Below are 25,201 nucleotides of genomic sequence, written 5' to 3' on the forward strand. Positions count from 1 at the left end.
TTTTAAAATAAAAATACAAATGATGAGTAAAAGAAAAACAATTGACAAACAAAAATTAATATGAATACAATTGTGGTATGAATACAATTTTGTAACCTTCTTCTTTTTTGTCTTTCTTCTTCTTCTTCTTCATCTACTATGTTGTTTTTTCCGATTTTTTTCCATCAAAACCGAATTTGAATCCGTATTCACTTGTGCATTAGTAACCCTATAAGCAAAATTCGAAATTATTAAATATGAATGTAATAAAAAAAATCAAACAATATATGATGTATGTGTGCTAATGTAGTTACTACAATCTACTAAATCTCAAATATAGAAAACAAAATTTTTGATAATTTGAATTTGAAATTATCAAAAAATTAGAATGTATTAAATATCAAACAAAATAAACATACATATGAATTTCTAGATTCTCCAAAATCTGAAAAATTAAAAGAAAATCACAAAAAAATTTGAAAAATTTGAAAATCATAACTATTTGATGAATAACTAAACAAAATCACATAAAAATTGAAAAATTCGATTGGAAATCCGTAATATATAAAATCGGTGATTTAAACATCAAATCAAAATAAATTAAAATGGATAATGGAAATTACCTTGCCAATCGAGAAATCTGCTTGAATTAATAAATAGATTTCATTTAACAATAAAGAAGATTTCTTGATGACAATTTAGCACCTTGAAGAAAGATAAACTTGAAACGTGAAAGGTGGGGAAGAAACATGAAAAGTGGGGAAGAAACGTGAATGGAGTTGAAAAAAGGTTAATGTGTATTGGTTTAATTTTTTTTTCTTTAAACGGTTATTGATATATAATTTGGTCCAATATAGGACTCTTTCCATAAATAAAATTAATTTTAAATACTAAAATCTGAATACATATTATTTTATAAAAATATTGTCATTCTGCCATTTTAAATAAATATTTTAAAGTGTTGTTATTTTGACTAATTATGTTAGGTATTATGACTTAATTGCTATTTTCCCTATAATTTATCAAACCAGCCTTGGGCCCTCTAATGCCAAGAAACACATATAGTGAAGACAATTAAATAGTGAAGGCGTTAAAAACACGCATGGGCTAGTATTACTTCGCTAATATTTAATTAGTTAGTGGAGACTTATAATAATTATAATTCATCATATTTAGTTTTATAGGATATATAACATATACATATAGTATTATTGGTACACTAAGTCCATCTACGTGGCGCCATCAAAAACCACGATTTCCTTTTTAAATTTATTTATTTTCAAAATCAGTCACCCCTCCTCTCAAAATCCTTCAAAACCCTCACCACCATCTTACAAATTAAGCCTCTACCAAATCTTCCATATGTATAAATATCAGCCCCTTTGAACTTACTTAAGCAACTGATCGTCAGATAGGAGTACTAGGTCAAACATAAGTTTAACCAACTAATATCAGAATAAAATATTAGGCCAAACTATGTGAGCTAGTTGGCGCAAGTGTATATATAACAGCTAAACCTTGAGAATTTTCTTTTTAATTTTGGAATTGAGATTGTTTCTCCTTTAACCCTATGTATACATGCATTAGTCTACCGTTTCTCCATAATCTTACTTTACCTTTGGTGTTTTGAGTTAATCATTTTTTTGTCTAGGGATGGTACAATATAGATTGAAGGTCAATGTCATTTATTAGACCTTTGAATTGATAAATGAAGTACACATTGTTGGATTTTAAAAGGTGTGAATGAAATATGAAGAGTTGCGACTTTCATGAAAAGTTGTGACATTTATAAAAAGTTACGACTTTTTTAAAAAGTTACGACTTTTTTAAAGAGTTGCGACTTTTATGAAAGGTTGTGATCTTTTCGAAAGGTTGTAACTTTGTCAAAGAGTTGTGACCTTTCCGATAAGGTACAATAAGCATTTGTTCACACTAGCCTTTGTGGTCTATAAATAGAGGGATTTCCTCTCATTTTAAAATAACGAAAATTCTGAACTTCTTCATTTTCTGCACAATTAAATATTCGTTTACTTTGCTCATGTGGAGTGGCCCATTGACACTATTGTTTTTGTATCAATTCACTAGTGAATAAAATTGTTCTATCATGAGAAGATATATTACTTCAAACCTCGGGTACTAAAGGGGAATAGCTTCCTTAAGGGACGTTGTGCATTCAGTGGGCTCGATTTTTCCTTTCTTTTTCATTCTATTGTTACAGATTTTGGTATGTTTTTTATTGTCATTAATTTATGTTTATGTTATTAATTTTTTTTGAGTACATGCTTTAAACTTTGTTGTTTATGTTTCTGCAAAGTTATTGTTATAAGTATTTATTAGTACAGATTAAATAACACACGTTAATTGAATATTCATGCAAGTTTTCTCTACTGAATTGGACTGTAAGGACATTGATGTACTAAAAGTATAACAAAGGGTATAGGTATACCATTTCCAATAATTTGGGGTGTATTTCTCTTTTTTCCCATTTATCAAACCACCCTTATTATAACGGACATTTCATGCGGATAAATAATTTTACTATGATAAAGTTTGAATAAATTATTTGATTAAAAAGATTAGTATTTCTAGATAAAACTACGGATCATTATTTAAAAAATGAACTCCCATCATGATTCTCCATTGAATTTGGATTGATTAGATGACATCAATTATTTTCATCAAAGATCCTTCTGTAGATTCAAAGAAAAAAAAAATAGATATTGATAAATGAAAAAGGATGAGGACGAGGAGAAAATATGCAATAAAAAGAATAAATGAAGAAAATTAATTGAAAACGACTAAAAAGGAGAGAGCTTAGTGAATTAAAGGAATTAGTGAAAAAATAATAATTTTAAAAGGTTAATGAATCAGCTCATATAGTTATTACATATGCTAAGGTGGATGAAATTTTATAGGAAAATAATCAAACACCTAGAAATGATTTGATGCAAATATTTAATCTACTCAACATCGAGGTGTTTCTCGATACACATTTAATGATGATTCATTTATAAAAGTTATTCAATTATGAACCTTATACAAATATGATACTTAATATGTGCTTTTCACCATTCTCTTTGGTATTAAAATGAATGTCAATCAAGTGAATTATGTTCCCATTCAAAAGCTAAATGAGGTATTATTTTCCTTTTATTAAAGAATAGCAACTCAGTTAGTTGGCTTTCTAAACATTTTGGTAGGATTTGATTCCTCATCTTGTAATTTCCTAGTTCCATTTCCCCTAATTTTATCAAAACAACAACATACCAATTCCATTAAGTGAGTCTGGAGAGGATAGAATATATGTAGACCTTACACTAGCTTTAACATAGAAAGATTAGTTTCAATAAACCCCAAGTCAAGAAAAATCAGTCCAAAGCAATATCCTAATTTACTCAAAAGAGAGAAAAAAAGTGAAAATAAAAAGATGCAATCCCCCTCAAAATGTGCATTTTTTGTTGGTTACTTGCTGTGCTTAATGTTTCTTTCAAGAATCAATATGCCACTATATATTGATCATTAATTTGCTCATATAAGATGTTATCAAGATGAAAATCAAATTCTTCTCGATATAAAATTAAACAACAAATATCCAAGTCTCTTTCCTATTACATACTAGAGAAATTACATAATTGATGGTTCAACTCTATAGGTATGGTCACTTTGTTAAATCATCACAAAGAGGCAGAGGCTAAGCCAAAACATCTGTGTTTCTTTCACGCAAGCGTGTTTAAAGTCCCACTAAGCTAAAGAAGCACGACACATCGGGTCTTGGAGAAGAATAAGATCAAAGAGCACATCAAACCGCTAAACCATGTGTGCGTGATTTTGCTCGCCTATCATGAGTTTGATTGGCGCAAATGGTATTTGGAGGAAAGGCATGATTTTCATCTTTGATGAAGTGTAGAAAGGGGTTGTCTTTCCATTGAGCCGGGGAGACCATCCAAATTGTAGTCAATGCCAATTATTTGATTAGCGAACCTGCATCTGAAGACAGACAAAGAAGTTCACCATTTAGTCATTAATAAGCTTCAAACATACTCCAGTACCAGATAAAAAAACATGATGTGTGTGAAAACCTTAAAAGCAGTGCACTACTTAGAACAAGTTTGACATATGAACTGAAATCATTACAACTCACAAGTGCAAAGTCTCTCAGACACCATGTGTTACATTTCCTCTCAGCAGTAGTGAAGTTTATAACCAAATTCTATATCAATTATGCAAGAGAGTCCTAACCAATTTAATACAATCATAAAAAATATTGAATTTGCATAGATAAATAACAAAAAACATCACTAAACAGAAAAAAGCAGAACAGAGACAAAATACAGCGAAAAACATTACAAAGCAGAAAAAGTTTGCACAACGAGACTCTGGAAGCTCCTTTGTTACAATAATACCAAAATATCAAGTTAGTGCACTCGTATTTATCTTTATTTTGATACTTATGGGCCTCTTGAATTCTCTTTTTCCCTACTTCTTTCTAGAATTTATGGAATATGGCATTTATTATTTGTTAGAACAGACAAAGAAATTACAAAATATGTTTTTCTCTTTTTTGATGAATAGAGAAAAAAACAGAGCAAACTAAAGAAAATAATAGAGAAGAAGAGAAAAAAGAGCAACCCAGCACCAGCAGTGCAGTTGAGTAGCAGCAGAGAAAACAGAGATAAGAAGAAGAGGAGAAGATAGAAAAAAAGATGAGAAGAGAAGAACTTACCTTGAAGAGAAGTCACAGGCTCCTAGCAGTTGAACTCTGATCTTAGGCATATTTATATCCCAATTTGCCACTAATTGACCACGTTAGGTGTTGAATTAGAATTATCTTGAGACTATTAACTTTGTTTTGTCTAACTTGCTATGATTGTGCACTAAGACACGTGATTAGGTGGTGCAGGAATTTTCAAGGTGAATAAAGTCGATATGAGCGAAGGAGGGGTGAGAAAGCACGCAGATGGATTGAGGAGCACTGCAGTGTGGCGCGAGGCGCCAAGGCCACAATTACTGGTGACCTCCTGGGGCGCACTGTCTGGCGCGAGGCACCAAGGCCACAACTATTGGCGACCTCCTGAGGCGCACTGTCTAGCGCGAGGCACCAAGGCAAAAACTACTGAGGCGCGTCACAGGCGCACTGACTGGCACAGCGCACCAGAGCAAGAACTACTGAAGGCTGAAGCACTGAGTGGCGCAGCGCTCCAGCCTTTGCCTGACGTGCCCAGCGAAAGTTTATTTAATTAGGACTCCTTATTAGACCGGAATTGGAAATACTTTTCCTTAACTCTATAAATAGGACCTTATGGTTATTTAGTAGGGGTCCGATTTCTTTTTGGTGTGCAAGAGCAAGGATTAACGTTTTGTAATAGGTTTCAATTCTCTAACTCTTTCTTTATTTTGAAAATCGCATGAACAATATTATTTTGCGGTTTTTGAATATTATGAGTGGCTAAACGCCCTTGTTCTGGGGATGTAGCTAAAATGATTGTTGAGTGTCAAAGGTTTTAAATTAATTCAAGGTTATCGCTTACAAGTTACTTCTATGTTCTTGTTTTAGTATTTCATGCTTGATCACTAATGAAATAAATCTCTTGTCTACTCTTAAACTCAGGAGAAGCTAAGGCAGATAGACCAACGAATATAGAAAGCTTGATCTTCCATTAAATTGGGTTGATATGTGTTTAGGAGTGATGCTCGGACGAACACCTAGCTTGGTTACGAAATAAGATGAAATATAAATGCTCGCCAATTAGGACTGCCTATCCCCACTCAACGATGTAGTTAGACAACTAATTGGAGTAGGCGATTAGAGGTCGGGAGACCATGATCATATAATCAACCCTGTAAATCAGTAACTTGATAACCTAAATTAGTTCATCAACTGAGATACGATACATGAAATCCAATGCATGCTACAGCCCTGGAATTGTCTCTTACTTGTTTAAAACATCAATTTGAAGTCGTTCGCTTTAGTTACTTTATTTATTAAATTAGTCGTAGTAGTAATAAACAACATTCACCCTCTTTTAAAGATAGTCTTGTCAAATTGTGGAATTAAGTTAGCAAATATAACTTGATCTTAAGTCTCTTGGGTACGATAACTCGTTTCTAAAAGGAACTATATTACTCACGCGACCACGTAATCTTGCGTGTGCAATTGGGAGCAACAAACTCTAAACAAATGTTTAGGAAGAGAAGTCGCATGAGTATGCTTTTACAAAATTTTAATATAAAACCCGTCGCAACAGTCAAACTCGCTAATACACGCCTTTCGTTCCTTACTCTCTTTTCGCTTCAGTCGTAGAAGCACACACTTTTTCTTCTATGCCTCGCTTCGGGGAAAAAAAGTGATAGAGGTGAGCTCCACCTTGTCCAACATTCCGCCCCATACAACAAAGTTGGTCAAACTCTATAGAATTTGCCTTTAAGTTTTGGTGGCCCCTTCTCTTAATCACACAAAACTTCAAAAGCGAACCTCTATTTCATCCACTTTGCAACAATACGATGTGTGATATCATTCTCGTTTCTTTAGATAATAGACCCAACATACTTGGTACTTCCTCTCTTTTGGATGTCCTGGTATCAAGCCTCACTTTCATGTGAGTCTCATGGTTACGTCAGTGAACTTGCACTAAAAGTATTATGTCTTGATCATGCTCAACCTGAACCCTTTATTTTGTCTCCAAACCTATAGCTTAGCGTTAACTCCTAAGCGAGTCTTGTCAATTAAAATTATGTAATCCACAAATAACATACATCATGGCACCTCACCTTAGTACCATGTCAATTCATCAATCACCAAAGCAAATAAAAACATGCTAAAAGTTGATCACTTGTGCAACCCCATCACAATTGGGAAGTTCTCTGCGTCTCCTCTCTATGTCCTTATCATAATCTTAGTTCTAACATAAATCTCCTTGATCAGACGCCACAGGTAAGCCTCTAACCTCCAAGCATCTCCATAAGACCTCTTTTGGGACTTAGTCGTAAGCATTTTCTAGGTAAATGAACACCAAGTGCAAATCCTCTTCCGCTCTCTATACAGCTCCACCAGTCTCCTTAAAAGATGAATGACTTTTGTAGTCGAGCGTCCTAACATAAATCTATATCGATTCTCAAAAATAAACATACTCCTCCTCACCTTCATCTTTACCACCCTTTCCCAAACTTTCATAATGTAGCTTAGCAGTTTGATACCCCTATAGTTGTTGCGATTAAGAAATGTCACCTTTGTTTTTGTACAAATGGATAATTGTACTCAACATCCGTTCTTTAGCCTTTTTCACGGTCTTAAAAATGATATTAAACAACCTAGTGAATGACTCTCTACATGTCCTTCCCACCGTCTTCCAAATTTCCATCGGAATCTCACCAGGCCCGTTCGCTCTTCCCTATGCATCCTACGAATAGCACCATTAACCTTTTCAACCTTTATACACCTACAATACCCAAAATCATGACACCTCTCGGAATCTACTATATCTCCCACCAGAATGTGCTCTGCTTCATTCAAGAGTATATAGAAGTATGACAATCAACTTCGTCTAATGAGTGTCTCCTAAACTAATACTTCGTCGACCTCGTTCTTGATGCACGTCACTTGGTCCAGGTCACGTGCCCTCCTCTCCATCGCTTTGGCTAGCTTGTACAATTTCTTCCTTGTTTTTCCCCTAATTCCACATACAAGCATTCAAAAGTTGTAGTGATATTCTATATATTATGTAATATGCATGTGTAATACATTTTTTTAAGACAAGGAAAACCCGCAGCCGCAAACCTTTGGGTGCGCGCTGGGTAAAAGCCCTCGCTCCTATGCATGTGTAATACATTAGTAATCTTAAATAGGAAATAAATATTTTTACATCACTAAGCATGATGAGATGATTTTAAATGAAGCAAGATAACGAAGATTCATAGAGTTGCCCCAACTTGCTTGAAGTGAGGCATAAATAGTGGTTGTTATTGAAAACTCCATATGGCTTGGATACACGATATTTTTCCAATGGGGACATAAATGCGCAAGCATGGAAAGATGGAAAAAGCATGACAAAGAAAAATCCATGTGATACCCGAAATTCTGTCAATAGCGACATATAAATGCATAAGCATGGTAAAACTGAAAAAGCATGACATAAAGAAAAATCCATATGGTAGGTACACAAAATTCTGCCAATGGTGAAATATAAATGTGCAAGCATGGTAAGATGGAAAAAATAAGTATGTCGTTGCTGCATCTTAGTAGCAGGGAAACTCTCACTTAAAAAAGGACACATTCATAACCGAGTCGATTAAACAATAAAACGGTTGCAAAGACAATAATAGGATATCTGCATTTCAAGAACAAGGAAATCGATAGTCAGTATCATCTTACCAAAAAATTGTGAATCGAGTTTTCAGGACTAATTTTGAGATAAGGACCTCTTAAATTGACATTAAAACTGCTAAGAAAAACATGAGAAACATTCATGATTTGGCAACTCACTAAGGTGTGCTCAAACAGACTATTGGGAAGTTTTTGGAAATTGATTTTCATTTCATTTCTTTCTGGAAAAGAAGGTTATGAAACAGTAAATTCATTTACGAGAAGAGGGTTAAATTGATAATATTTAGAATTTGGGGGCTAATGTAGAAGTTGGTTCAATTTTGGTTTGAGTAAAAGAAAAACGACAAAAGTTTATTTTTTTGTTTTGTTTTCTTTTGAAAATGTTTGTTTGTTCTTCTAGTAAACAATTTTGTCCTGATAATACAACAAACGTGGTTTGTTCTATTTAAAATCCTTTTTTACTAGGGCAACATTGCCTTAAGATGCTTGAGCTTTTGCAAACCGCACAGTATAGTGGTTTTCGGGTGCACCAGAATATCAGAATCAAGGAGCCAAAGTCTTAAAGAGTATTTCCAAGGAAACAGCCAGCTCTATGTTAATACCTGTATCTTCTTAATTTAATTCACAAGTTCAGGCATACTTACCAAATAAGAAATTTATCCAATTATCAATCACGGAGCCACCTGTATGGACTACAACTCTAACCAGCAGAGTAATAATGAGACCATCTTATATTTAGGCAAAACAGTCGATTTGATTATTGCACTAGTGCAAGGGGAAATGGATGTAAAAAAGCATTATTGGAAAGAAATTGAATGTAGTAGTTCTTTTCTCGATGTGAAAAAGCATTATTCGAAAGAAATTGAAGTTAATGACAAATCCATCATAATTCATCTATTTCCATAAAAGGAGCAGCTGTAGTCTACCAAATTCTTATTTGTCTATATATACTGTGACCCATCACCTCACTCAGACATTTTAGATTTTGAGAGTAAATCGAACTCTAACGGTTAGCAGAAGCAAATTCAACCTGATTTGAACTGAATCATTCATAATCAGATCTTATGGGTAGACAAGGTCCATGTCTCCATTGTGCCATCAAGCGTAAGTTCTGTTCACCGCCTATATCCCATCTTTTATGTTTATCAATAATCTCATGCTTTACAGGATACTTGATTCAGTTATGCTTAAGATTTATGTACCTGATGTTCAGCAAATAAATTATTTTATGAAGACTCACATGCATAAACACTAGATACCCAAATTTACATTAAAATGGTGCATCTGTTAAAAAATAATACATAGAGTACATTAATTTTCTCATCTCTCGAGCCAAATGTAATTAATTTTCAGTACATCTGCATTAGTCTAACAGGAACTGAGGTCATTTAGGATAAATTGTGGATTTGGTACCCAATCCCTACCATCCATACACATTTAGTTCCCAATTATTTAATCTTTTGACAACCATCGTCCTTACTTTCTAGACGATGTACCCCCCAAAACACCACTCTTCACCACTCCCTAGGGTTTTTACATGCACCACAAGCATGAACAACCCCTTAACCCAAACAACAATCTAGGTCTAACCACCACTTTATGGAACATACCTTTAAGCCATGGCAACACATTTTTATCGCGAAGTACCCCGGGATGTGTGCCTTCAATTTACCCACCCTACTCCAATATGATGTGAGACATCATAAGCCTATAATTATGGACCCAAGATACTTGAAGTTTCTTCTCTTGGTCTTGGATAGGATTTGTGAGTCGTTCCTCACTTCCACCTCTTCCTCAAGTGTTACGTCATTGAAGTTACACGCGAAATACTTTGTTTTAGTATTTCTTAACCTGAAAACTTAAGTCTCCAAGAGAGATCCTAGGTTGAGAGTTGGGTCTTGAAACATAGGGACATTGACAAGGAAATTGATACAGTTAGTGAAGATTCTTATGAAGAAGAAGATCAATAAAGCTTGTGTTCAAGAAACCAAATGGGTAGGAACCAAGGCCAGGGATGTAGATGGATTTAAGTTATGGTACTCAAGAAGATCGAGGAGTAGAAATAGAGTACGCTTTTAGTAGACAAGGAACTCAAGGAGCAAGCGGTAGAAATTAGGAGGGTGAATGATAAGTTAATGTTCATTAAGCTAGTTTTGGGAGGGCAAAGTATTAACGTAACGAGTGCATATGTGCAGCAAACGGATTTGGACGAGGAGGTCAAAAAAAACTTTTTTGTTCTGGGAGGGATAAGATGAGGTTGTGAGAGTTATCCTGCGTGCTGAGAAACTAATTTTATGAGGGGATTTTAGAAGTCACTTAGGGACCACTTCAAGAGGATATGATGATGTAAAAGGCACTTTCGGCTTTAGGGATAGAAATGGAGGAGTTTTCTTTTAAACTTCGCGAAAGCTATCGAGATGATTTTTATAGCTGATTCCAGTTTCTAGAAGAGGGAGGACCTTTTGTAGTGTGGTGGCTAAGACTCGGATAGATTGTTTTCTCCTTAGAAAATGTGATAGAGGTTTAAGCAATGACTGGATCAGGAGAGGGGAACTTACGGCCCAACGTAAGCTCGTGGTTATGGCAAAGTTCAACTTTCTTGTATGGTTCCTTAACATGGTGATGAAAATGTGAGTAAAGAAACAGTTGAAATATCCTTAAAGTCAATGCATGTTTCACACAAGGATATTTCCTCTTTTTTTTAATATTTTTTTTTTGATAAGATAAGTGGTATTAATAACAGCATCAAGAAGATGCAAAATTTACAAGATATGGCATTTGAGCTTACAAAAAAATCTCTGGCTAACTATACAAACTATCTAAACCAGAGCTAATGAGTTAGTAAAATCCTGAAGTTGTTCTGCATTAACAGCATGATACAAGTTGGTCCAACTAAACAAATTTTCAGTGCACCTAGTCTTCAAAATGCCTAAAGCAGTTGACTCTCCATCAAAACATCTCTTGTTCCTCTCTAACCAAATACACCAAAAAATACAAGCAGGTATCATAATCCAGATCTTCTTGATGGCTTTGTTCAACTTTCCATAGACTCCAACTCTCATATGCATCCTTAACAGTGAGCGGTGTGGTCCAATTGATGCCAGAGTGACCCAAAAACATGCTCCATAATTCTGAGGCCACCTCACAATGAAGAAGAAGGTGTCTAGGGGTTTCAGCCTCTTTTTTGCACATATAGCATCTGTTTGGGAATTGGATTTTAATATTATACATACTCTAGTTTCATGACACTTTCGTTCTCGTGCAATACATTCTATACCTTTTTTATAGAAAATTATTGTCAATAATCATCTTGCTTTAGTTTCTGACCTGTAAGAATTTTATTCATATTTATCCCAGTTTAAACACTAATTAAGTTTGAACTCAAACAGAAACCCCCCATTGGAGACCTGGGCCACCTGAAAAACCAGTGCTCTGCAATGCTTGTGGAACAAGGTGGCGCGTTAGGGGGACACTACATAACTATATTCCCAGACATGCAAACAGAGAAACACAGAGCTATCAGTTACCTTCTGAGATGAAACCGCGTCTCTAAGCTCGTGATGACCAAAAGCTAGAAGTTGGAGTAGAGGTTTATGGACAGGAGGGATCTTCAGCTTGTCTTGAAGAGCAAATGAATAACATACCAAGCTCAGTCAACTGCATGAAGATGGAAAAAACAAATGGTAAAATATTTCACATATATAGAGAGCTCTTAACTTGTCTCAGCAAATATGATGCATGTTTTGAATCAAATCCTTTCTTAAGCGTACGAGTATTAAGAAAGTGGAAACTAATATCTTCCTACTCAATTTTTGGACAATTTCTTTCTTCCCCTGTCCAAGTGGTTGTTATATGTTGGTATCTAATATTCAAAAGAATCATTTACACCACGAGCTCTAAGACAACTTGATAAGCTTGTATCAAGATTCACGACACATTAATTTATTTTTACGCAGGAAATTCCTTTCGTTTTCCGATTACTGTGATGTGCTTGTCAAATTATGTATTAATATCTTATTGTTTTATGTGCACTAACATTTACCTTTTGTTGGGAGAAGCAGACAAAGATCCTATCTGGAATCCTAACAGAGTCCCAAAAAGAAAGAGATCAGAGCTTACACAACGCATTTTGTCACCTGTCGAAAGACTCCAAAGGCAATTTTATAATATTCTACAAGAACCAGAATTTGAAAACATACCAGACAGTGGTGAAGATGCTACTCTCATTTATGCAAGGAACAAATACATTCCTCCTAATGAGATTGGTCTTGGAGGTATGCTGCTCGTATCACCAACTACTACTACAGAACGCTCAACGTCTCTATCTCCAATGGCAGAAGATAATGCCTGTTGCTCAATGAATGTTCCTGTAGAAAATCCAAATCTCTAAGTGAATTTTGAGGTGCATGCATAAGATTCAATAGGGCATCCCAGTGCACTATAACTCCCGCTATGTGCGGGGGTCCTGGGAAGGCTCCGTTTTATTGGATGGAATTTCCATGAATTAGATATGTCAAATTATACTTTTTAGGTGCATTTAATACGTTAATTCCGATGTCTACCACCGTGTGCTTACCTATAAGTTTGTTAGTTTTTTTGGACCTCGTGGTAAATTAGATGCGTGAGTCAAAGGGCATTTGACTTACATATGCTTGTCATTACAACTTCAATGTCTTGCATTATACTTTGTGTCAGAAAAAACAATAATATAATGGATCATGTGGCTATGCAAAATGAAACAATAATGTACTAGTGCAAGCGGAAATGGATGTAAAAAAACATTATTGGAAAGAAATTGAATGTAGTCATTCTTTTCTAGATCTGCGCAGACTCCTCACTTTTGATGCTGCACCCATGTCGGATTCTCCAAAAATAAACTACTATTGGCAAATTCGACACGCACCCATTGACATTTTTGAAGAGTCCGAGCAACATAGATTATACGTCCTTATTATTAGACAACTCTTTTATTTGCTCACTCTTAGATCTTTGAATTATCATCTTGAAACTATTTAACACTTCCTTGACTTAAGATTTGTTGCTTAATAAGCCTTGACCACTAGATTGAAGGCCAAAAATTATGAAGATTCACCAAATCCAGCTTTCACCCCACCCAGACCAAGCATCAAATCCCCACCCCCTTTTCATTTGATAGAGAATCTAAGACTTCTCTCATTGGAGTTAATGGTGTAAATAGTTCACAAATTACTGCAATCAAAGTTGATGAGCTGTCATAAGGGGAAAAAGAATAATTCAGAATAGATAAAAGTTAATGAAAAATCTATCATAATTAATATATTTCCATATAAGGGACCAGCTATAGTCTACCAAATTCTTATCTGTCTATATATATGTTGACCCGTCACCTCACTCAGGCATTTTAGATTTTGAGAGCAAATCGAACTCTAAAAGTTAGCAGCAGCAAATTCAACCTGATTTGAACTGAATAATTCATTATCAGATCTTATGGGTAGACAAGGTCCATGTCTCCATTGTGGCATCAAGCGTAAGTTCTATCCACCTCTGCCTCAAGTGTTACGTCATTGAAGTTACACGCGTAATACTTTATTTTAGTTTTGCTTAACCTGGAAACTTTATTCTCTGAGATCTGTTTCAAAACTTATAATTTTTCGTTAACTCCACCCTGTGTCTCGTTATTCTATACTATTTCTTCTGTAAATGGCACAAACCACAATCCCATCCATTGAATATATCGTGTCAATTCATCCATCACTAAGGCAAAAAGAAACAGGCTAAGGGTCGATCCCTAGTGCAACCCCATAATGACCGAAAAGTGTTCCAAAAATCCTCCCAATAATATTATGTGGTGGCACCCATGCAATAAAAAGGCTAAATGGAGCACTTGGGTAAATGTTTAGTTATTAACATAGAGGACTTGGAATCACTTCCTACTCAATACATTTTTTCCTTCTTGTTTTTATTGTTGCTTGCTTGTAAACTGATTTCCTTCATCTGATATTGTGTTAGTGAATTTATTGCTGCACCCTTACAAATACTACTGCATTTTTTGGTTCCCACTTTGAACAATATCTTTTCTATAGCTTAGTACTTTTATTTTTTTTCGTCATTGTATTGTGTGACTGTCAATGTTAAGATTTAGGGTATTTGTCGTTATGGGTTGCCCATTTTTTGTTGTTTATTGCACACTTGATTAATCTACAACTGGCATTAGTGGCATCAAGGTGTGATGTACTTTATGGTCATGTACTTAATTGGCAGCGGGAGGCGGGGGGGCAGGGGTGGTAAGGGTACCAAAGGAGATCCTAAGTTTAGAGTTGGGTCTTGAAACATAGGGACATTGACGAGGAAGTCGATAGAGTAGTTTTTTTTTTTGATAAGATAAGTGGTATTAATAACAGCATCAAGAAGATGCAAAATTTACAAGATATGGCATTTGAGCTTACAAAAAAATCTCTGGCTAACTATACAAACTATCTAAGCCAGAGCTAATGAGTAGTTAAGATTCTTATGAAGAGGAAGATCAATATAGCTTGTGTTCAAGTCACCAAAAGGGTTGGAATCAAGGCGAGGGTTGTAGATGGATTTAAGTTATGGTATTCAAGAAGATCGAGGAGTAGAAATAGAGTAGGCATTTAGTAGAGAAGGAACTCAAGGAGCAAGCGGTAGAGATTAAGAGGGTGAATGATAAGTTAATGTTCATTAAGCTAGCTTTGGGAGGGCTAACTATTAAATTAATTAGTGCATAAGTGCAGCAAACGGGATTGGACAAGGAGGTCAAAAAAACCTTCTTTGTTCTGGGAGGAGTTGGATGAGGTCGTGAGAGTTATCCCGGGTACTGAGAAACCAATTTTATGAGGGGATTTTAATAGTCACATAGGGACCACTTCGAGAGGATATGATGTACAAGGCACTTTCAGCTTTGGGGATAGAAATGGAGGAGTTTTACATTTATACTTCGCAAAGCTATCGAGTTGATCATAGCTAATTCCAGTTTCTAGAAGAGGGAGGAGCACTTGGTGACCTTTTGTAGTGTGGTGGCTCAGATTCAGATAGATTCGTTGTTCCTTAGAAAATGTGATAGTGGTTTATGAAATGACTGGATCAAGAGAGGGGATTACAACCCAACACTTGGGAAATTGGGAAGAAGTTAGTGGTTATGAGGATTTCAGAGAGTAGTGAGGACACACATAGTGTATGGGCTAGGACAACAAACTACATCAGAGAAGCAACAATAGAGGTGTAGGGGGTCTCGAAGGGTTATCCAGAGAGGCTCAAAAGGGATTGGTGGTGGAATGAAGATGTCCAAAGAACAATTAAAACCAAGAAGGTTGCTTACAAGACGTTAGTTAAAGCTTAGACGAGGAGGAATAATAGAGGTTTAAGACGACGAAGAAGAAAAGCGAACTAGTGGGGACCCAATTAATATGTGGGCTAAAACAATTGACTGCATCAAGAAAGCAACAATAGAAGAGGTAGGGATCTTGAGGGGTTACCCAGGTGGAGTAGTCTAGGGATAACAAGAAAGACTGACACATGGTTTTCTGGGGGAAATCGTTCGTGGTCTCCGGTGGTCAGGGCAGTGGAGTGCAGATCCACCGCTGAGGGGGGTTTACTATTGAGCGCAAGAAAAAGAGATAGTCCCTGTTTAATATTATCCCGTAATTACTGTCGGTTTAGATGGTAACATTGCTCCTTAAAATTGCAAGCAAAAATATGCAGTATGTCGAGAGATTAACTATTTCGCATGGTTCCTCAACATATCAAGCAAATCTTTTTCAATCTTTCTACCATCAAGCTCAAAGTTCAACTTTCTTGTATGGTTCCTTAACATGGTGATGAAAATGTGAGTAAAGATACAGTTGAAGCATTCTAAAAGTCTATGCATGTTTCACACAAGGAAATTTCCCCTTATTTCTAATATTATAAATACTCTAGTTTCATGACACTTCCATTCTCGTGCAATACATTCAATACCTGTTTACAGTAGATTTTCATTGTCAATGATCATTCAATACTCAATATTTATCCCAGTTTAAACACTAATTAATTTGGAACTCAAACAGAAACCCGCCATTGGAGACCTGGGCCACCTGAAAAATCAGTGCTCTGCAATGCATGTGGATCAAGGTGGCGCAGGGGGACACTACATAACTATATTCCCAGACATGCAAACAGAGAAACACAGAGCTATCAGTTACCTTCTGAGACGACGACGCGTCTCTTAGCTCATGATGACCAAAGGCTAGAAGTTGCAGAAGTGGTTTCTGGACCGGAGGGATCTTCAGTTTGTCTTGGAGAGGAACTTAATAACATACCAAGCTTAGTTTCAGCAGGATCATCCTCGGTCATCTGCATGCAGATGGAAGAAACAAATGGTAAAATACTTTCACATATATAGTGAGCACTTAACTTGTCTCAGCAAATATGATACATGTTCTGAATCAAATCCTTTCTTAAGTGTATAGGTTATAGAAAAATGGAAAACTAATATCTTCCTACGCAATTTCTGGCCAATTTCTTTTTTCTGTTTTGCATGATAGTAAGCGCAAAACTCTTAGGGCACGTTTGGTTGGGGAACGAGTTATCCCGGATTGTTATCCCACCCTCAATGTGGGATAAAAATAACACTAAAATCCCGGTATAGCTAATTCCGGGATAAGTTATACCATGATTTTATCCCAACTAAACATGGGATAAGCTCATCCTAAAATTAACCCCAAGATTAGTTATCCCATATTCCTAGTACCAAACGAGACCTTAGTCAAATAAAATTATGAAATGGGTGAAATTAGGCAACCAAATCATTGTAGATGCACCTTCCTAAAAAGTAATCCTGCAGTGCATATTATTCTGATTCAAAAGATTCCAACTACAAACTTCTCTTATTCTATTGATTAGAAATGGAAAAATTTGAATCACCCCCACCCCCAAAAAAAAGGAGCAGAAAACAGGGGAAGAATCTACAGATCCCACAAAACAAATTTAACAGTGAGACAGAAAATTTTATCAGCATTCTCCCACTTTCCAAGTGGTTGTTTTATGTCGGTAACTAATACTCAAAAGAATCACGACACTTGGATTTATTTTTACGCAGGAAATTCTTGCCGTTTTCCGATTACTGTGATGTGCATTTCAAATTATGTAATGTCAAATCACATTCAAGATTTTACCAAATAAGCCGTAGGGATGTAATTACTATATGATACTCTACAAGCACAATCTTTGGTTTCTTTCTTGCTCGTAGGCCATTAATTATAGTGTCTCCCCTAAATTTTGAGAACTAACTTCCCTTTATACAATAAACTTAAATTGATAAATTTCTGGTAATTTGGATTTTCAATAAAGATATGAACTGAGCAGTCCAACTATACCTTAATCATACAAAATATACTAGCTTGACCAAAATAAAAATAAAAACTATTGTATTAGTACCTCATTGTTTTATGTGCACTAACATTTACCTTTTGTTGGGAGAAGCAGATAAGGATCCTTTCTGGAATCCTAACAGTGTCCCAAAAAGAAAGAGATCAAAGCTTACACAATGCATTTTGTCACGTGTCTAAAGACTCCAGAGGCAACTTTATAACATTCTACAGGAATCAGAATTTGAAAATATACGAAACGGTGGTGAAGATGTTACTCTAATTTATGCAAGGAACAAATACATTCCTCCTAATGAGATAGGTCTTGGAGCTATGCTGCTCGTATCACCAACTACTACTTCAGAATGCTCGTCGTCTCTACCTCCAATAGCAGAAGATAATGCCTCTTGCTCAAAGAAAGTTCCTGTAAAAAATCCATATCAATAAGTGAATTTTGAGATGCATGCATAAGATTCAATAGGGAAGCTCGGTGCACTAAGCTCCCGCTATGTGCAGGGTCCGGGGATGGTTCCGTTTTATTGGATGGAATTTCCATGAATTATATATGTCAAATTCTACTTTTTAGGTGCATTTAATATGTCAATTCCGATGTTTATCACTGTGTGCTTACCTACAAGTTTGTTAGTTTTTCTGGACCTCATTGTAGAATACATTGTGACATCTCAAAGGGCATTTGACTTACATATGCTTGTCATTACAACTATAATGTCTTGCATTATGCTTTGTTTTAGGATAAACAATAATATACTGGATCATGTGGCTATGCAAAATGAAACTACTGGAAATGAGGGTGGAAAGAAAAATGGATCAATCCTCGCATACAGATTCCCATCAAACATATCTCTGAATGTCTCCCATAGTTCTTGACATTATTAGTGGACATTTTGAGGGATAAGATCTCCACCCGAAACAACATGGACATGTCCAGTTGTCTCTTGCTTGGGCGTTTGCAATTTTCTAATTTCTTTCCTTCCAAACGCAAAGTTAGTTGCTCTCTCTGTAGCACTTCCTATTATTGCCTAAACATTCTTACTCTTTGTTTTTCCAATGATACAATCTGTTAACCATGCAACAAACTGAGTTTGTATATGTAGAACATGTGATCTTCTGTTTCGTACCATATTAGAATTATGTTTTCCCATCTAGTTCATGGGTTTGCTCATATTCTTCTAGAAATTTTCTGGAATATTCGAAACAAAGTTTGGAATATCTGAAATAAATTAGTCATTTTTCTCTCCAAATTCAAAAGCCACACTTGCCTGCTACTCTGGGAAGCAAAATGATACTTAGGTTAGCTGTGGAATGGCGGAAAAGATTCTTGGAAATTCTACTCATTTGTTCCCACGAATATCTCAACTCCTACTCTATTCACTAATTGTTATCTATCTTTAATATTCAATATATCAGTAAACGCCATACTCGTAAAACCTTCACATTTCAACTGCTATCAAGTGTGAGTAAAACAACACAAATAATATTTAGACCAGTTTTCCCAAAATAACAATCCAATAAAAAGATTACTCCTTTTAAAACCCTTTTTTTAACCAAGAAAGCAGCAAATTATTGTTACCCCAAATAGGTTTTATTCACAACCTAATAGCTGCATCCTCAAATAAAGAACTAAGCATACTCCAAACCATCAAATAAACACTGACCAAAATACTACTATCAAAAGATAATTGCAGTGACATTCTTGCTAGGATTGGAAATTTCTATTTGACATATTTATATGGGGGAGTTCTTGGGTTCTCCTAAATTGTCTAAAAACAAAATTCTTGCATACTGAATATTGAATAAAGTACCGATTAGAAAGAAAAGGGGAAGAAAATTATTTGAATATTGAATCTTTGATAAATTTTCAATTAGTTGCAATAACAATTTCAGTATGTCAACGTAATGGCATTACATTACAAAAAAAAACGAGGAGGAGAAGGAAGAGAGTTACGGCAAGAGGGCTCCTCATCGCCTTTAGCTCCAAAAAGCCATGAAAATAGACGTTGGGCTACTCATCTTCCTCAAATCCCTCTAATGGAAACATGTATATAGTGAAGGCTTTAAAATCACGCATGTGCTAATATTACTACACTTATTTATTTTTTTCACTATCCCAATATTTAATTAGTTATAGTATGGTTTAATTCTTTATTTGTTACGATTTTGAGCTTATGTTGTAGTAATAATTAATACATCATATTTAGTATTATAGGATGTATAACTAACACATATAACATTATTAGTACACTCTATTCTATATTTATTCTTATACAATTTTTCGAACCACCCTTGTTTTTTGTTTAGAAATTATACGGTACATTTCATGCAGATAAGTAATTTTACCACGATAAAGTTTGAATAAATTATTCGATTTAAAGGGTAAGTATTTCTAGATAAAACTATGGATCATATTTTAAAAAACGAGTTCCCATCTGGATTCTCCATTGAATTCTGATTGATTTTATGACATCAATTATTTTCATCAGAGATTCTTCTTCCGTTTATTCAAAGAAAAAATAAAAAATAAAAAACAAAAAAATAGAGGTTGATGAGTGAAGAAGGACAGGACGAGGAGAAAATATGCAATAAAAAGATTAAATGAAGAAAAATAATTGAAAATGACAAAGGAGTAGACAGCTTTACATATTAAAGGAATTAGTGGGAAAAAAAAACAAATTTAAAAGGTTAATGAATCTGCTCATACAGTTGTTACATATGATAAGGTGGATGAAATTTTATAGGCCAATTTATGGGAGTCAAAATTACAAATAGTGGGGGGTTTAGAACCCCCACAATTTGCTGTTACCGGGGTTTTAGAAACCCCGCTGTTAGGGCTGTCGCTATTACTTTGTGGCAGTTTTAAAGCAATCGCGCAGCATTTGCGACAAACAAATAGCGGGGGCTTAACGTCCGTATTTCATTTTGTGGGGGGTTTATAACCTCAGCTATTAAATTTAAGTACTTCATTTTGTTGGGGTTATAACCTTCGCAATACTTTTGATGAAATAAGAACATTCAATTTCTCATAGTTTATATAAAATTAATCTACAACTAATTTTCATGCTAATTTTGTAGTAATTACCAATACATTCATAATTAAATTAATAAAATATTCCAGAATTAAAAATACAAAGATTTAAGCAAATCATGAAGAAGTTAACATAAATTAATACCAAATGTCATCAAATTTACAATACTCTCGATAAATAAAAAAGAACATAAAAACAAAAACAAAAACAAAAAATGATACGTTGTCTTGATGTACACAATGCCTGACTCAACTCACAACTTGACTCAGGTGACAACACGTATCAAAACAATCAGAGCTACGACCTTCTGCCACCGCCAACCTTACCGAGTCAGTCAAGTCTACTCCACCATCTTCGCTAGAAATATTAAGTACAAATACCTCTGCATAGTAACAATGATCACATGGTGTATTCTACTTGACGCAAAATTTACAAAACAAATGCATAATATATTAGGCTCTAAATATGCGAAAGTATACCAAGGACTAAATACTTTGGCGATCACACATAGAATCCCGCAACAGGATCACACAACAATGTTTAAAGTGCTCAACAGGAAAAATTGATTTCACCACCAACTCCGGCCTCATCACTCTCATTGACGCCACTCCAACACCACTCTTCATTTTTCCATAAGCTGTCCCCATACCTATGAATTATTCAAAACAAAAATCAAATTTGTGATCAGTTGCAAATAAGCATAAGATGAGCTCGGGTGATTCACATAAGATGTGCGTATGTCTCCAGCAAAGACAGACCACATATTTTTTTTTTGAAAATGGTAACGATGTATTATCTCACAAAAGTACATGGGTTGTACTCAAACCTTATATACAGATGCACTCTAGACACTCCTACTCTATTTCTATATTGAGTCTAAAACATCAACTATAGAGGCAAGACAGACCACATATTTAAAGCTTATAGATGCAAAATCTCATCGTCTTTGATGGTCATAACTCATCACAGGTAGAATTACTAGTTATAAAAAAGCAACACTAGCAAATTAGCATACGAAGAACTCCAAGACATTGATATTTAGCCGGAGCCCTGGAATCATACCAAGCATATTTGGGAAACTCCAATTCAGCGAGAAACCATAAACAAAGATTTTCAAATTCGACAGAGAAGATCTAAAACAACAATGAAAATAATACAGTGAAGAGGCATGTCACATACTTTAGCTGATCGTTCCTGGTAGATTAAAGGAGTTAACATCTTTTGAAACACTTACTGCATATTTCCATATAGTTGTTCCAAGCTTGAAATTTTCTGCATACTTCTCCGTGTTGTAGAGACTAGTCAGTTGCTTCGCAACTGTACAACAAGAATATATTAGATTGTCTAACAATTAAAAGAAGGGGAAAGAAGAGTCAAGTTATTGTCTTAATGTAGCTTTTAAATTGACAATTGAAGGAAAAACTAATTTCGCTAAGCTGAAAATTACCTATGTTCATAAGTAACAAGGCTTTCTGTATGCATTGGTCACTGTGGAAAAGAACAATCTAGCTGTTGATTGATTACTTCTTCGATTTCAAAAAAGAGGAGGGTAAAGTAAAAATATATGGGAAAGGAAAAACACAAAAAATTGGAGAAGTTACAGTAGTAAATGGCTCAAAATCCATTTCCAAAATGTTCCCACTGATAATATAAATGAGACAAACATTAAGAATCAAACAAAAAATAACCTCATTCATACAACAAAAATTTGTCGAGTACTATTATCTTCAAATTCATGACTCAAACTACCTTTGACGAGCACGAGCCACTGCGAATGAAACACTAGCACAAACGAGTTACAAACTGAAACAAGCACAAAAGTGGTCCAAGTTACAAGCAGAAACATGATTCTCAGTACAAAAAACATATTACGAGAGAGGAATAGATGAGGAACCTGCGAATCGAAATCACAAAACCTCCAAAAGCTAAATTTTCCAGGTTACATTGTACTATAGCGTCGAATCTATTGCATCAGATAACAGGACATATGTAATTCCTCTACACATCTTGTTTATATCTACATTTATTGGACAAGAACGAGACAAGCTTTTTACAAATGTGCGGTTTAAGGTACAAATGTTACACAAAAAATAAGGGAGCAGGGGAAATACAGAGTATTCCTAGTAGTTCATACAACTGGTTAACTGCTCTTCTAACTGTACTTGTTAAAGTTTGCTCTTTGTTGAGTAAATATTATTGTTTCATAAAAAATTTAAGGTTTAGAAGGTACTTTCGTAAACGAACATATTTTTCTAGAAGCTATGCAATGCATTTTATTTTATTTTGAAACTTAGCTATGCAATGCATTTTTTTAATACACTAAATCAAACAATGCATAAGAAATAATCTCAACATAACTAATACAAGCATTATTTATACACTCTACCAAACGACGACATGATGAGGAAACACTATTCTAGTGTTCAGAAACTAACTGGCTTAGTCCATGGGTATTACAAATATCAACATAAGAATTTGTCAAGGAAAGACCCAAAATCACAGTTCCACAAACTTTTGGGACATAGAGTTCACTAAAGGAAATCACAAAGCAACATAAAAGTGTTGACAATTCATAACGATGGAGTTAGCTAAGAATGCAGTTAAATCCCATGACATACAAACGCAACATAACAGATCTAGTCATAGAAAACTCAAGACATGATCTCAGATTTACAGCAAAAATGAACATTAGGTCAGCTTATATCAAGAAAAATACAGATTATGTAGACATTAGAAGAAACACAAAGTAGTACAAGTCTGCGAAATTCTAATTCCAATACAGGTGCCATAACGCTCATTGGAACAGGATAGCCACATCCAAGTAATCTTCTATCTGAAGTGGCAAGAAACAAGTCAATACCAAATGCCGAGAAGAAGGATGAGGTCAATGATCTCATATGAACAGAGTGTTACCTGAAATTTAAGTTCACTCAATGTTTTGCTGCCATTATCTGGTCGCCTCACCTTCATATCACAGAGAATAAACACTATAAGATCACTGTTTGCTTGAGAAAATCACGAACATATCAGAGTTTTACATGAAATTTAAGTTCACTCACGAACCAAATTTTCAACAAAATTGACACTACGAAGTGGAAAGCTATGGACGGATACTTAGAGAGATGTTCCAAGTAACCTTGAGGTAGGTATACTTAGCTTCTTTGGCAGAGAAATTAACGGTCCAGCAAACGCATGCCATAGCTCCATACACATCAATGCCACCATTAATGGAGTTAACGATGTAAAATCCGAGCTTTCAAACGCCGATGCCGACGAGGATTCCAATTGACACAGATGCCATTGTTTCTTCTCCATTACATTGCTATCCACAGAAACCCTAAGATGTTAATTGGAGAGAAATTGGAGAAAAGATGAGAAGGTTTAGACAAGGTACAATAGCCTTGGGGAAAATGGCAAGAAAGCTAGTCAAACTCTATAGAACTTGCCTTTAAGTTTTGGTGGCACCTTCTCATAATCAAATAAGACTTCAAAAGCGAACCTCTATTTCATCAACTTTGCAACAATACGATGTGTGATATCATTACCGTATCTTTAGATAATAGACCAAGATACTTGGTACTTCCTCTCTTTTGCATGTCCTGGTATCAAGCCTCACTTCCACGTGAATCTCATGGTTACGTCAGTAAACTTGCACTCAAAGTATTATGTCTTCATCATGCTCAACCTGAACCCTTTAAACTCTGCAGTTTGTCTCCAAACCTATAGCTCAACGTTAACTCCTACGCGAGTCTCGTCAATTAGAATTATGTCATCCACAAATAACATACATCATGGCACCTCACCTTAGTACCATGTCAATTCATCAATCACCAAAGCAAATAAAAACAAGCTAAGAGTTAATCCCTCGTGCAACCCCATCACAATTGAGAAGTTCTCTCAGTCTCCACTCTATGTCCTTATCCTGATCTTAGTTCCAACATAAATATCCTTGATCATACAACACGGGTAAGCTTCTAGCCTACAAGCATCTCCATAAGACCTCTTTTGGGACTTTGTCGTAAGCATTTTCTAGGTAAATGAACACCAAGTGCAAGTCCTCTTCGCTCACTATACAGCTCCACCAATCTCCTTAAAAGATGACTGACTTTTGTAGTCGAGCCCCCTAACATGAATCTATATTGATTCTCGAATATAAACATACCCCTCCTAATCATCATCTTTACCACCCTCACCCAAACTTTCATAATGTAGCTTAGGAGCTTGATACCCCTATAGTTGTTGCGATTAAGAAATGTCACCTTTATTCTTGTACAAATGGGTCATTGTACTCCACATCCATTCTTTTGCCTTTTTCACGGTCTTAAAAACAATATTAAACAACCCAGCCAATGACTCCATACATGTCCTACCGACCATCTTCCAAAATTCCATCGGAAGCTCATCCGGACCGTTCGCTCTTCCCTGTGAATCCTACGAATAGCACCCTTAACCTTTTCAACCTTTATACACCTACAATACCCAAAATCGTGAAACCTCTCGGAGTGCACTATATC

The 25,201-nt window shown here is 35.3% G+C and overlaps 3 long non-coding RNA genes across 4 annotated transcripts in view; all 3 read right to left on the reverse strand.

Moving 5' to 3' along the window:
• Positions 1–8,992, reverse strand: part of LOC102591562 (uncharacterized) — a 22,302-nt gene extending 13,310 nt beyond the window's left edge. The window contains exon 1 of the long non-coding RNA XR_367431.2: positions 8,944–8,992. This is a non-coding gene — a long non-coding RNA (uncharacterized lncRNA). The remainder of the gene's footprint in view (positions 1–8,943) is intronic.
• A 3,329-nt stretch (positions 8,993–12,321) lies between these two features.
• LOC102591351 (uncharacterized) lies at positions 12,322–17,884 on the reverse strand. The gene is made up of 4 exons (XR_001473647.1): positions 17,743–17,884; positions 16,480–16,630; positions 12,499–12,666; positions 12,322–12,381 (listed from the first exon to the last, which is right to left on the reverse strand). It is a non-coding gene; the product is annotated as an uncharacterized lncRNA (long non-coding RNA).
• Positions 17,885–20,777: 2,893 nt separating this feature from the next.
• Positions 20,778–22,999, reverse strand: LOC102591797 (uncharacterized). 2 transcript variants are annotated; one of them, XR_001473648.1, is made up of 4 exons: positions 22,135–22,999; positions 21,922–22,004; positions 21,167–21,336; positions 20,778–21,069 (listed from the first exon to the last, which is right to left on the reverse strand). It is a non-coding gene; the product is annotated as an uncharacterized lncRNA (long non-coding RNA). The 2 variants fall into 2 exon arrangements; XR_367432.2 differs by having other exon boundaries at positions 20,778–21,336.
• Positions 23,000–25,201: the final 2,202 nt, after the last annotated feature.

The sequence above is a fragment of the Solanum tuberosum genome, unplaced genomic scaffold (assembly GCF_000226075.1).
Source record: "Solanum tuberosum cultivar DM 1-3 516 R44 unplaced genomic scaffold, SolTub_3.0 scf00105, whole genome shotgun sequence".
NCBI classification, from domain to species: domain Eukaryota; kingdom Viridiplantae; phylum Streptophyta; class Magnoliopsida; order Solanales; family Solanaceae; genus Solanum; species Solanum tuberosum.